We start from the raw sequence: 10407 nt of genomic DNA, 5'->3' as shown, positions 1-10407 counted from the left end.
TCTTTTGTCTCCCTGCGACGGTTGTGTCCTCCGGGGCACCATGTGCATCTTATCTTCATTCCTCTGACGTCTTTCTTTTCAGCTGCCTATGGGTCCATGGGTGTGAGTTCCTTTGGGTGCTTGTGTTAATCCCTGGTTTGATTATCTCCTTCCCCTTTTCCTTAATGATCATGATCCATGTTGTGAGGCTCTTTGTGCCTTGCAACGAGGTCATGACAGTGAGGCTCTCACTTTCAACCCACCCATTCAGCCAAAGTCCTTCCTTTGTTCAGGATTGGGACATGCTGGAGACCAGCAAAGGAAGGGTTTGGAAAAAGGTAGCCTGGGCAGTTGTGTGGCCACAGGAGGCTGGGGAGGCTACAGTGCCTGGGGGTTGGAAAACATCTGCAGAGATTGATTTGGATTGAGTAGTCCTTTTGGGTTCGAGTGAAGGGATGGAGAGCACTTGATTCATTTATTTTGAAAGCAATCTTCGTGTGTGTGTCCGTGTGTGCTCTGTGTATGACTTCAAGAGAAGAAAGGCCTTTCAGCAAAAAGGAAGAGCTATACTCCAAGGGGCTTCTGTGAGAGACATGGGCAGCGGCACCCAGACAGCTGTTGGTGGCCCAAAAGAGATGGTCCAAACAATGTTTGCTCAACTCACCCACATCTCCTCTCCTTTTAATTAGAGAGCATTTGGAATGGTTTTGCTGTGCATAATTCCTCTGGAGATACAACTGGCTCTAAATTAAAGCACAGCAAAACACACACGCAATAGGAGGGGGCAGTATCATGAGGAATAGCAGTGCAGGGATAATGCAGCTGCCACAAGTCCAGGATGCCACTGGCCACAACTTCAAGCTGCTGCCAACTCATCTGTCATCAAGACAAGGGGGGACTGCTAATGCGAAGACCACATTGATTCCAAAAGGGTGGTGTTCCAGGATGTGCCTGTAAGCTCCTTCACACTGCCAGATAAAATAGATCTGCAAGGGGAGCAGAATCATTACAGGGTGTTGCAACTTTGCATCCAATGCAGAGTGATTTATAACAAGGAATAATGCAGGGCAGTGAGCCTTTATATATCTCTGTGGTTGTACGTATACTGTAATCTCTTTCCAGTGCTTTTGGGAGCAAAGGAATTCAGGTTGACTTCTAGAGCCTCAAAATACCAACATGGGAAAGAACACACCCCTGAAATGGGGCCGGGGGCGGGGGGGGGGGGAGGGCTTTCCTACTTGCACTTAACTACAGCAGAAACATGCCCTGGCAATTCTTGTTTTAACCCTAGTCCTCATGACATTGTCTTCAGCATTTCCCCAGCCCTGAAGTGAGGCCATCTCAAGTCATCCCTAGCTGTACTGGTGTAAAGGTCTGAGGAAAGGGGTTTTGTCTCCCTTGCGCACCCTCTTGGGGTTCCAAAGTCTCCCCAGGTTGCCAGTTTCAGAAAATGTTCATGTTTTGCTCCATAAATCTCCCACTCAGCTTGGTCCTGAATCTGTCTCCATCATCGTGCAGATCCAGCCCATCCACACAGCCCAAAAGCCCACAAGGGTGGGAGAACATATGGCTTTGATGCTCTCCTAGAGTCTCAAGTCTTCTCTGGGGATTTCCTGTGCTTAGTGGATTTGTTTGTTTGGGGTTTTTTAGGCTAATTTCAGACCTGGATAATAAGGCACCTTCTCCACTGGATCTAGAGATCCCTACCTCCAATAGTGGTGGGGATGAGGAAGCAAAGGATCTGATCTACCTTTCCCTGGATGTGGATGTGCTATACAATGCACCTTTGCAGGAGCACCCTGAATAAATGTTCAAAGGCAGTGGAGATCAGATCTTAATCCTGCCGTACACAAATCTTCCCCAGGTATGTTGATTTTAGCCTAATCCTTTAATATTTAAAGCAATTCCGTTCTTGTTTGAAGAGACTTCCTGGCCCCAGGAGAGAAAGAGAGGCCATGGCGGGGGAGCCAGGCACAGGGGCTGGCAGATGCCAGCTGTGGGCGTTCTTTGGGTCTCTGCTGGAGGGAGGAAGGAACAGCGCTTTCCCTCCCCTTGCTTCCTTGTGGGGCGTGCCCCGCTCGCTCCCCCTTTTACTTTCAGTTGTAAATCTGGCAGCAACAACTGAGAAGGAAGCACAAGCAAGAAGCCAGGTAAATGGCCTTATTCCTGCTGATTGTGTGTGCGACACCTGCTGCCTTGCACCTGGATCAGATCAAAACTCCCTTAAACTGCAGCCAGGGCCACGTTGGCGAGAAACTAGGACTGAATAGAGGAATCCACCCACACTCAAAAATACAAAGGGCATTGGGCATGGGGATAGAAGCCAAGCACTCAACTTCTTAGTATTATTCAATTTAGGAACCAGGTTTTAATAACTTCTCAACCATCGCTTTTAGCATAGGGTGCCCTCGGTCCTACCAAGGAGGCTAGTCTAAAATTGTCCCTGACTTTCTTGTCAAACAAGCGTAGGCTCAAGGAAGCCTTGCAGAAGCAGCCCTTGTCTGGAAGACCACGTCTGGGAAAGGAGGGGTCCTGTTGGGGGCTCAGGGCCAAGACCTCTCCTGCAGAAAGGCTCAGGAATCTGCGGGGAAGGGCAGAATTGGGGGACCAGCTGGTTGAAGGACTAAGGCAGTAAATGAGGCAAAGCCAAGCAGAATGAGAAGGTTCCACTTCCCGAGGCCTAAGCTGAATTCTTTTGTCTGGGCGGTGATGATTATCAAGGCAAGATTTCTCTCTTTCTGGGGCTGTCAACAGTCTGGCAGGCTCACACCTCATTACTTGGCAACAGGTGCAAAGCAATAAATCAAGCCGGGAAAATGTCACTCAGTGGGGACTCCTCATCTCGGGAGACTCAATATTTTTCCTCGATTCCCATGGCTAGAGGGCAGAGAAGAAGCCGGCAAGGTCCTGCTGTCCACCGTCCACGATGAGGCTGGGATGAAGAGGCAGGAAGGAAGGGTTGCAGGTGGACGCTGCCTCTCTTGAGGTAAGGAACGGAGATGCAGCACAGAGGTTTTGCTTTCTGGAAAAAGTGGATGGTTGCCACAAGTGATTGGCCTTCCATGCGGGCAGCTGGACTGGCACTCTCCTTCAGGAAGCTCTGCTCGGAGGGGAATGCCACCCTTTCCAGTCCAGGAGCAGCTCTGGAGGCCCCCAAGCGTAACTCTGCCATTTGCTGCCCGTTCCCTGTTGCGGGATGGCCAATTGCAGGTGACGTGCATGTGTTTGGGCAAAAATACTTCCTCTCTTCCTTTGCTCTACCTTTCTCCCTGTCTCTTTTAACTGCCAGCATCAGAGTGTGACTGAATGCAAACGCTCTTTATTAGTATTGTTGCAAAATCTGTCATGGCCAATTGGAGAACCTGTGCAGGAGGTACCATCTTGCTTTCATTTTTTACTTTTAATTTGCTTCTGATGCAGAAATAGACAAGCTCACCACAGGGTCATTGGAAGAGAACCTACCCTGGTTAAGGCAGTTGCATTAATTAGGTGTGACAGGAAGATGGGAAACCTGCACAGCTTCCTTCCAAAACCTTCTCTCTGCCTTAAGACCCGCAAGCCTAGGGAACATTTGGGAGTTCCTTCCAAACAGACAGGATGGCTCAGGCCCCTTCCCTGCACGTTCTCCCTCCCCACTGTCTCTTTTGCAGCCTCCCCCTGCTTCCCCCTCCCTGGCATTAAGACGTGGATACCTTGCTCAAAAGGCAATAAATCTTTCACTTTCAAATCATAGATTCATTAAAAGCAGCCCAGAAGGAAGAAATAATAAGGTGCCACTTTACAGCCCAAATAAAACATAGAAGGAGGCAGTCCGTAATATGAATTTCAGGCTTTGGCTGGAGATAATTCATGCATCATTTTCAGATAAGAAACAAAAATGGAGCTGCGTCAGCACATTGTCTGAAAAATACCTTTCCACATTACTTTATGCCTTTCGGTAATGGGTCCAGGTTAGTATACATCACCTGCAGGCAGTTCAACCTTTCTGCCTCCCTCCCTTTCCTCCCCCCGTGCCCCCCTCCCGCTGTCACTGTAATATCCTTTGTGAACTGCTTCACCCTCAGCAAGGGGGGGGGGGACTTTGGAAGAGCAGGGGAGTCAGCTGAAATAAAGTTGCAATTTCCCAAAGCCTCACATAAAGGTCAAGATTCATCAGTTATAAATAAAGGAGGTGGAACTGGGCCCCCCTTGATACCGTGGGAATTTCAAAAGGTCTTTTCTGTTTCCATATCACAGCTGTTTTCACACTTCCTTTCCGTCTCCTTTTCGGCATGGCTACGTTGCTGGCCTAGCCAAGGTCCTTTGGATTTGGAAAGTTGGTAAATGGCCAGCCAAGGAGATCAAAAGAGCTGGTGAAGCATGCCCTTCACTTCTGAACTTCCAGGCCAGAAAGTCCTACTCAGCTCCCAGTATTCCCAGATACCCTCAGTTGTTGTTTATTCGTTCAGTCGCTTCTGACTCTTCGTGACTTCACGGACCAGCCCACGCCAGAGCTTCCTGTCGGTCGTCGCCACCCCCGGCTCCCCCAGGGACGAGTCCGTCACCTCTAGAATATCATCCATCCACCTTGCCCTTGGTCGGCCCCTCTTCCTTTTGCCCTCCACTCTCCCTAGCATCAGCATCTTCTCCAGGGTGTCTTCTCGTTATGTGGCCAAAGTACTTCAGTTTTGCGGAATCCAAGGCTGGAGTTAAAATCGCTGGAAGAAACATTAACAGTCTCAGATATGCAGGTGATACCACTTTGATGGCTGAAAGCGAGGAGGAACTGAGGAGCCTTATGATGAAGGTGAAAGAAGAAAGTGCAAAAGCTGGCCTGCAGCTAAACCTCAAAAAAAACCAAGATACCCTCAGACTCCAACATAAAATCATGCCCATTAAGCCTTTTCTGATTTGACTTCTTCTGATGGGTCATGCTCCAATGCAGTGTAGCCTCTCAAGCTCTTCCTTGCCGTTCTTCTGAGGTCACTTAAATCCCAGACTGGCCTGACTACAGACAGGGCAGCTTCATACATGTCCCGTGTCACAGTGAATGTCCTGGGACATGCAACCAAGGCATAGAATGGCAGACCTCTGCATTAGAAGTCTCAGCACATCCAGGCCATACCGTTAAGTTCCTTTGGAGGAAACTTTAAAAACCAAACAACAACAACAAAACTGGATTTTTCTGTTTCCTGTGTATCCCTTGCTTGTTCTTGTTGGGAAGAAGTTTTATTTAATCAAATGCTGCAGAACAAACTTTTGTTTGTTTGTCTATTCAGTTTATATAGCCATCCATCTCAGACCAGTGACTCTGGGCGGCTGACAATAATAAAAACAATCAGACAATGACAACAATACAAAAAATTAAATAGAAGTATAAATACAGCCAAGAGATCTTAAAAACCATTGGTGTTAGCAAAACCATGAAATGGGGCCCTTTGCACCCTCGGGGCCCTAGGCCCGGGCACACAGCCAGGTCTTCAAGGAAGGCCTTCCGGAAAGCCAGCAGGGTCGGGGCCATCCTAATCCCAGGAGGAGGATGTTCCAGAGGGCAGGCGCCACAGCAGAGAAGGCTCATCTCCTAGTCCCCGCCAGCCGACATTCCTTGGCTGATGGGACCCGGAGCACGCCCATCCTGCTGGACTGGATTGGACGGGTAGAAGCAACTGGGAGAAGATGGTCCCTAAGTTGAACGAATCCTGCTCTGGAGACAGAAGCCTGGGGGTTTACTTGTCCTAAGGAGTGATGCCCTTACTAATAAAGTGAACTTGTGTAAACAGCTCCGCTTTGTAAAGCATACACTGTGATCGACGGAGACCACCCAGCCTGACAATCCAGAATAAATGACCCCAGAGAGAAAGCACAGGAGTTAGTTTTGACTTAGCCAGGTCCCTTTATCTTTCGGAGGCAATGAGCAGTGGGGCTCCGCAAAGCATCATTCCACCACCTGTCAATACTGCAGGGGCAGGTGGCGCCTGCATATTCCATGCAGCCAAAGAGACGGGGTGACAGCCTTCCGGCATGAGTGGACAGCGAGACCGTTTTCCAGCTCCCTTTAAAAAGAATTATGATTGAACTCAACCCTCACTGTGTATCACATTCACACAGACTCCATAAATAAGTGTGCCTTTAACGTTTCTGGGCGGGGTGGGGCAAGCTATTCTGAGCCATCTTGAGCATACCTATCTATTCAGCTTCCTTGTGTACCAGAGGATATGCTAATTAATGCATATCATAACACTAATTTATATGCAGACCAAAGTGGACAGGAAAGATGCAGAGCTGTCTCTGCATTCTCAGTCAGGGAAATATTAATCCATTAGGGAAGGGATCAGTATTGAACGTGGTTGAAGGAACAAAGGCATTGGGGGGGGGTGTAACATGAGAAAAGATTGGGTTGTTATTTTCTCCAACAGGTCACATTTACTGGCAAAGGAACCTCTTTTTTAGGGGAACACTGAAACCCAAGGAAAGATCGCTCTCCACAGTGAGCCCCTTTCCCTCCCCACCTCCCCCACTGTTTGTGACAAACACGAAGCTGCTTGTTTAAATTTTTAAAAAATGCAAATGCTTTAGGTGGGAGGCTTCATTATGTAGCAATGTGTTAAGTGAGCTTGCCTCTAACAGCATTAGTATTCTTAGCAGCAGGGCTTGTAGTACGAAGTAGTATGTTCCAAACCATATATAGACATCGTAGCTGATGTGTTCTTTGAGTTTTAGCCAACTTCATTTGCATACCTTTTTAAATGGGTGAGAATCAGAATCCTCGTCCTACTCTAAAGATGGTGAAGTTTCCCAGATAGTTTGAAGAGCAGAGGAGCACCATCACCGGACAACGAAATCAGCCAAAGAGAGCATCCGAGTGTGCATTCACATGGTATTTTGGAATCTAGGGCCAGTCCAATAAAACTCAGTTCTCGATATGAATTAAGAACTCGTTCTGAATCCACACGTCAAGGAGGGCTTGTGAGCCAGCGTGTTCTAGTGGTGAAGGTGCTGGACCAGGACCGGGAAGATCCAGGGTCTAGTCCGCTCCTGGCCACGGAAATCACTTGGTGAGTTTGAGGCAACCTTATAGCTGCAGAACTGAATACCAAATAGCATCAGACCCTGAACTTTATATAATTTAATTGCTGCTGGGTTATACTTGTTACCATGTTGGCTTGTGTATTTAATACTTGCTAAGGGTGATCTTTGAGTTCTTACATTCGCTTGGTTAGTCCAGCAGGTGGAAGATTGAAAATGGACACCTACATACTTAAAGGCTTTGACCTGCTCAGTCAGTCTCCCATTGATCTTCCAGCTAATTGGAGACTTGAAGGGCTTTCTTGAGAAGACTAAAACCTCCTTTTTAGCATAGTTATTGGTCTGCTACAATGGAAGGCTCTGGCATTTCTGCCTATACAGCCCCATCCAGATTGAGCATTACAGTGGGAGCTCACAACTTGTTTTTGGATGAAGGAGTACACATATCCTTTGAGTAGTGTCCAGGGGCTTCACTCCAAAGAACAGCAGGATAAAAACTATATGTTTGCACTGAAGTTAAGCTAACACAATTAATATGACCCCCACCTTGTATTTAAATGTCTTCCCCTTCTACAACAACATATATTACAATTTGAGGTCAACGTTTGGAAAGTCTCTGGGGTTTTCAAGGCCTTTGTGCCACCATAAGGCTTCAGGCCATTCAGCTCTGCTTTATGGCTTAGCTGGTTACTCAGGGATCTTAGCCTCCTTCTGAGTAAACCTTTTGTCCTGAAGAGGCCTAAAGAAAGAGAAAATAGAGTGAGATATAATTTGATTATAAAAATGCAACATCAGTTAGCAAGCATTTAAGTCTAAGGCCACTTTTGAGCTTAAGGACCAGGTCTTCCCACCAAAACCTCTCAACTGGCCACCTCCTTAAGCCCCAAAGCAGAATTTCTGGGTTCAAGGCTATGAATCTGTGTGGTAGCTGCAGGGCCCTTGCTCTGTATCGAGCTGAAAGCCTTCCATCTTTGCTGGCAGGCTGGGGGCCTTTCCTCGTGTGGTGCTACCCATTCTCTGCCCCCTGCTGAGAATCCTGCGGTGCTGCCCAGGATTGGAGCCTTGTTCTTTGGAGTCAAGTCCCATGTGGTCTTGTGGTCTGGACTCTGATCCTGAAGACACCCTGGCTGTACTTCAGAGCCATTCCTGTCTCAACTCCACTTGGGTTTGGATGGATGAAGCTTCTAGTTTTATACAGATTGTATCATGATGCACATTTACCTACAATTTAGCTGACAAAAGATAATTCTCTTATTTTATTTCACATTTATTTCTACGTTATTTATTCTCTAGAAATCTTTTCTACCAAAACATACCCTTAGAGTTTACCTGGGTGTTTGTGTTTCCTGTTTCTCCTGACATGCTGGCAGGAATGATGTGAAGTTCTTTGGGTCAACAACACTTCATCTGGGAAGAGGAGAAGATTTCTTCCTATGTTTTAATTGCATTAATTATGTCCATTATTAATTTGACCTGATCACGCACTGAGTCACACCGTTACCATGTGTTGGAGGAGGTGGGTGGAGAGCTGTAACCAAGATATGCTCTTATCAGTAGAACAGTCATTTGGTGGGCATGCACTGTTGGGGACGAGGCATTTTGGCCAAGCTACTTACGTCATTGCTGAGCAGACAGAATCCTTTTCGAGATACAGTTCACCTTCCTGGTTTGAGACCTCGACTGGGGGAGCCTCCTCAAGGCATGCTGTCTTGGGGTCTTTTGCATAACAGAGAAGGAAACGTAAGCATCTTCTTGCATGGAGCATAAGGTCATAGCATCTACTTTTTTCTATATTGTTAATGAAGTCACCTGTATTATTTATTTGCATTTTGTTAAGCATTTTAACCTCTAGCAAACTTACAGAGTGCTCACACCTATTTCTTAAGCCATGGGTTCTGGCCAAGCCCACCACTGATGGGCACTTAGTTGGAAACTACTATTTCCATTTAATGAGCACACAGTTAGCTTTTATAACTTTTTAAAGTGTTTGTTTGTTTGTTTTCTACCTGCTGCAATCTAATCAGACTCTCAGCAGCTTACAAATAAGACAAAGAATACATTGAGAACAAAAGCAACAAACTACAACTAAACAGCATGAAATATATGAACCCAAACAATCTGGCATCTCAGCTCAAAAGCTGTCTTCAGCTTCTTCTCCAGAAACAGGGAACAGTCAGTTGCTTATCCCAATGTGATGGCAGGGGTTGGGCCGGTTCCAGTGGGAAGATGCAGTCCTGCAGCTAATCTGGACCCAAAGCATAAATGCTTAACCCCAGCACTGAACTTGCACCTGGAAGTCCAACCAATGCAGGGCCCGCAATGCAGGTGCCATGCACTCCCATAATCCTGCTGGGTGGTTGTGTGCTGTGACAGATATAGGAATATCTCCTCTAAGGCAACTGTCTTTTGTTTTGTACATAAAGGGCACCTTTTGTTCAATGGCAAATTTAAAGGATGAAATAATGGAAGCTCATGAATCAGGTCAACCCATTGCAACCCTCCTAAACGTACGGAGACATGCAGAAAGAGCATTCAGAACAGCACCTTGGGTTGATACTCACATACTTTTAACTAATCCAGCACTCCATTATTTATGTATAGGCTAATTAAAGTGGCAATCTTTGTTTACTTAGGTCTAGTGCAGTGGAAGAGCGCCAAGGCTAAATGAAATTGTCTCCGGGCAGGAGCCGGGCCTGGCAGAGTGAACCACTTTGGGAAGGCAGCGTAGGTCTGGGTGGCCTCCTGCTTCCTTGGATGGCAATCACGGCTGCAGCCCTCCACCGCAGCGCCCCCCTCCCCGCCACACAACCAATTCAAGCTTATCTAATAAAGATCCAGATCAAGCAGACCAAATGAAAAGGCACTGGAGTCTGAAAGCAACTAATCGAATTGGATTAGCTCTTTTCAACAGCTAATTTTACCTTTCACTTGTAAAACCTGTAGATTCCATTCTTGTCTGGATTCTGAATTGGTTTGTCTAATGAAACACAGTGGTGGCGGCGGTGGTGGTGGGGCAATTTCCCCCATCTCCTGGGAAACAGAGTTGAAGCTATTTGAAAAGTAGATATTTTGTGCAGCAAGGTGCCCACTCCTCTTTGTGGCACAGGGAGAGCTTGGCCAGGCCAAGGAAGAACCACCACGCTGCTGTCTGGGCTGTGGCAGCCAAACCATCCTTTCAAGGGAACTCCGAGAAGGGGGAGCGGGGTGGGCTGAGACGCCTCAGAGGAAGCCTAGCAAAATGGAGCAAAATGCTGCATTGCATTTCAAGGGCGTTTCTCTTTCAAAAACCCGCATATATTTTATAAAGGAACAATCATTTTTAAGCCACAGTTCCTTTAAGGCACCACCTTTGTTGGGATGGGGGGAGGTGTTGAAGAGGACATCCTGAATTTGGTGATCAAACAGAAAGAGGACACTTGCCAG

The 10407-nt window shown here is 47.0% G+C and overlaps 1 long non-coding RNA gene across 1 annotated transcript; it reads left to right on the top strand.

Annotated features, from left to right (window-relative positions):
- Positions 1-2572: 2572 nt before the first annotated feature.
- LOC134502641 (uncharacterized) lies at positions 2573-9933 on the top strand. Its single transcript, XR_010068470.1, has 2 exons — positions 2573-2965; positions 9629-9933. It is a non-coding gene; the product is annotated as an uncharacterized LOC134502641 (long non-coding RNA).
- Positions 9934-10407: the final 474 nt, after the last annotated feature.

The sequence above is a fragment of the Candoia aspera genome, chromosome 9, assembly GCF_035149785.1.
Source record: "Candoia aspera isolate rCanAsp1 chromosome 9, rCanAsp1.hap2, whole genome shotgun sequence".
In the NCBI taxonomy this organism is placed as follows: Eukaryota; Metazoa; Chordata; class Lepidosauria; order Squamata; family Boidae; genus Candoia; species Candoia aspera.
The sequence above is the reverse complement of the archived record's forward strand: the minus strand, read 5'-3'. Positions and strand labels throughout refer to the sequence as shown.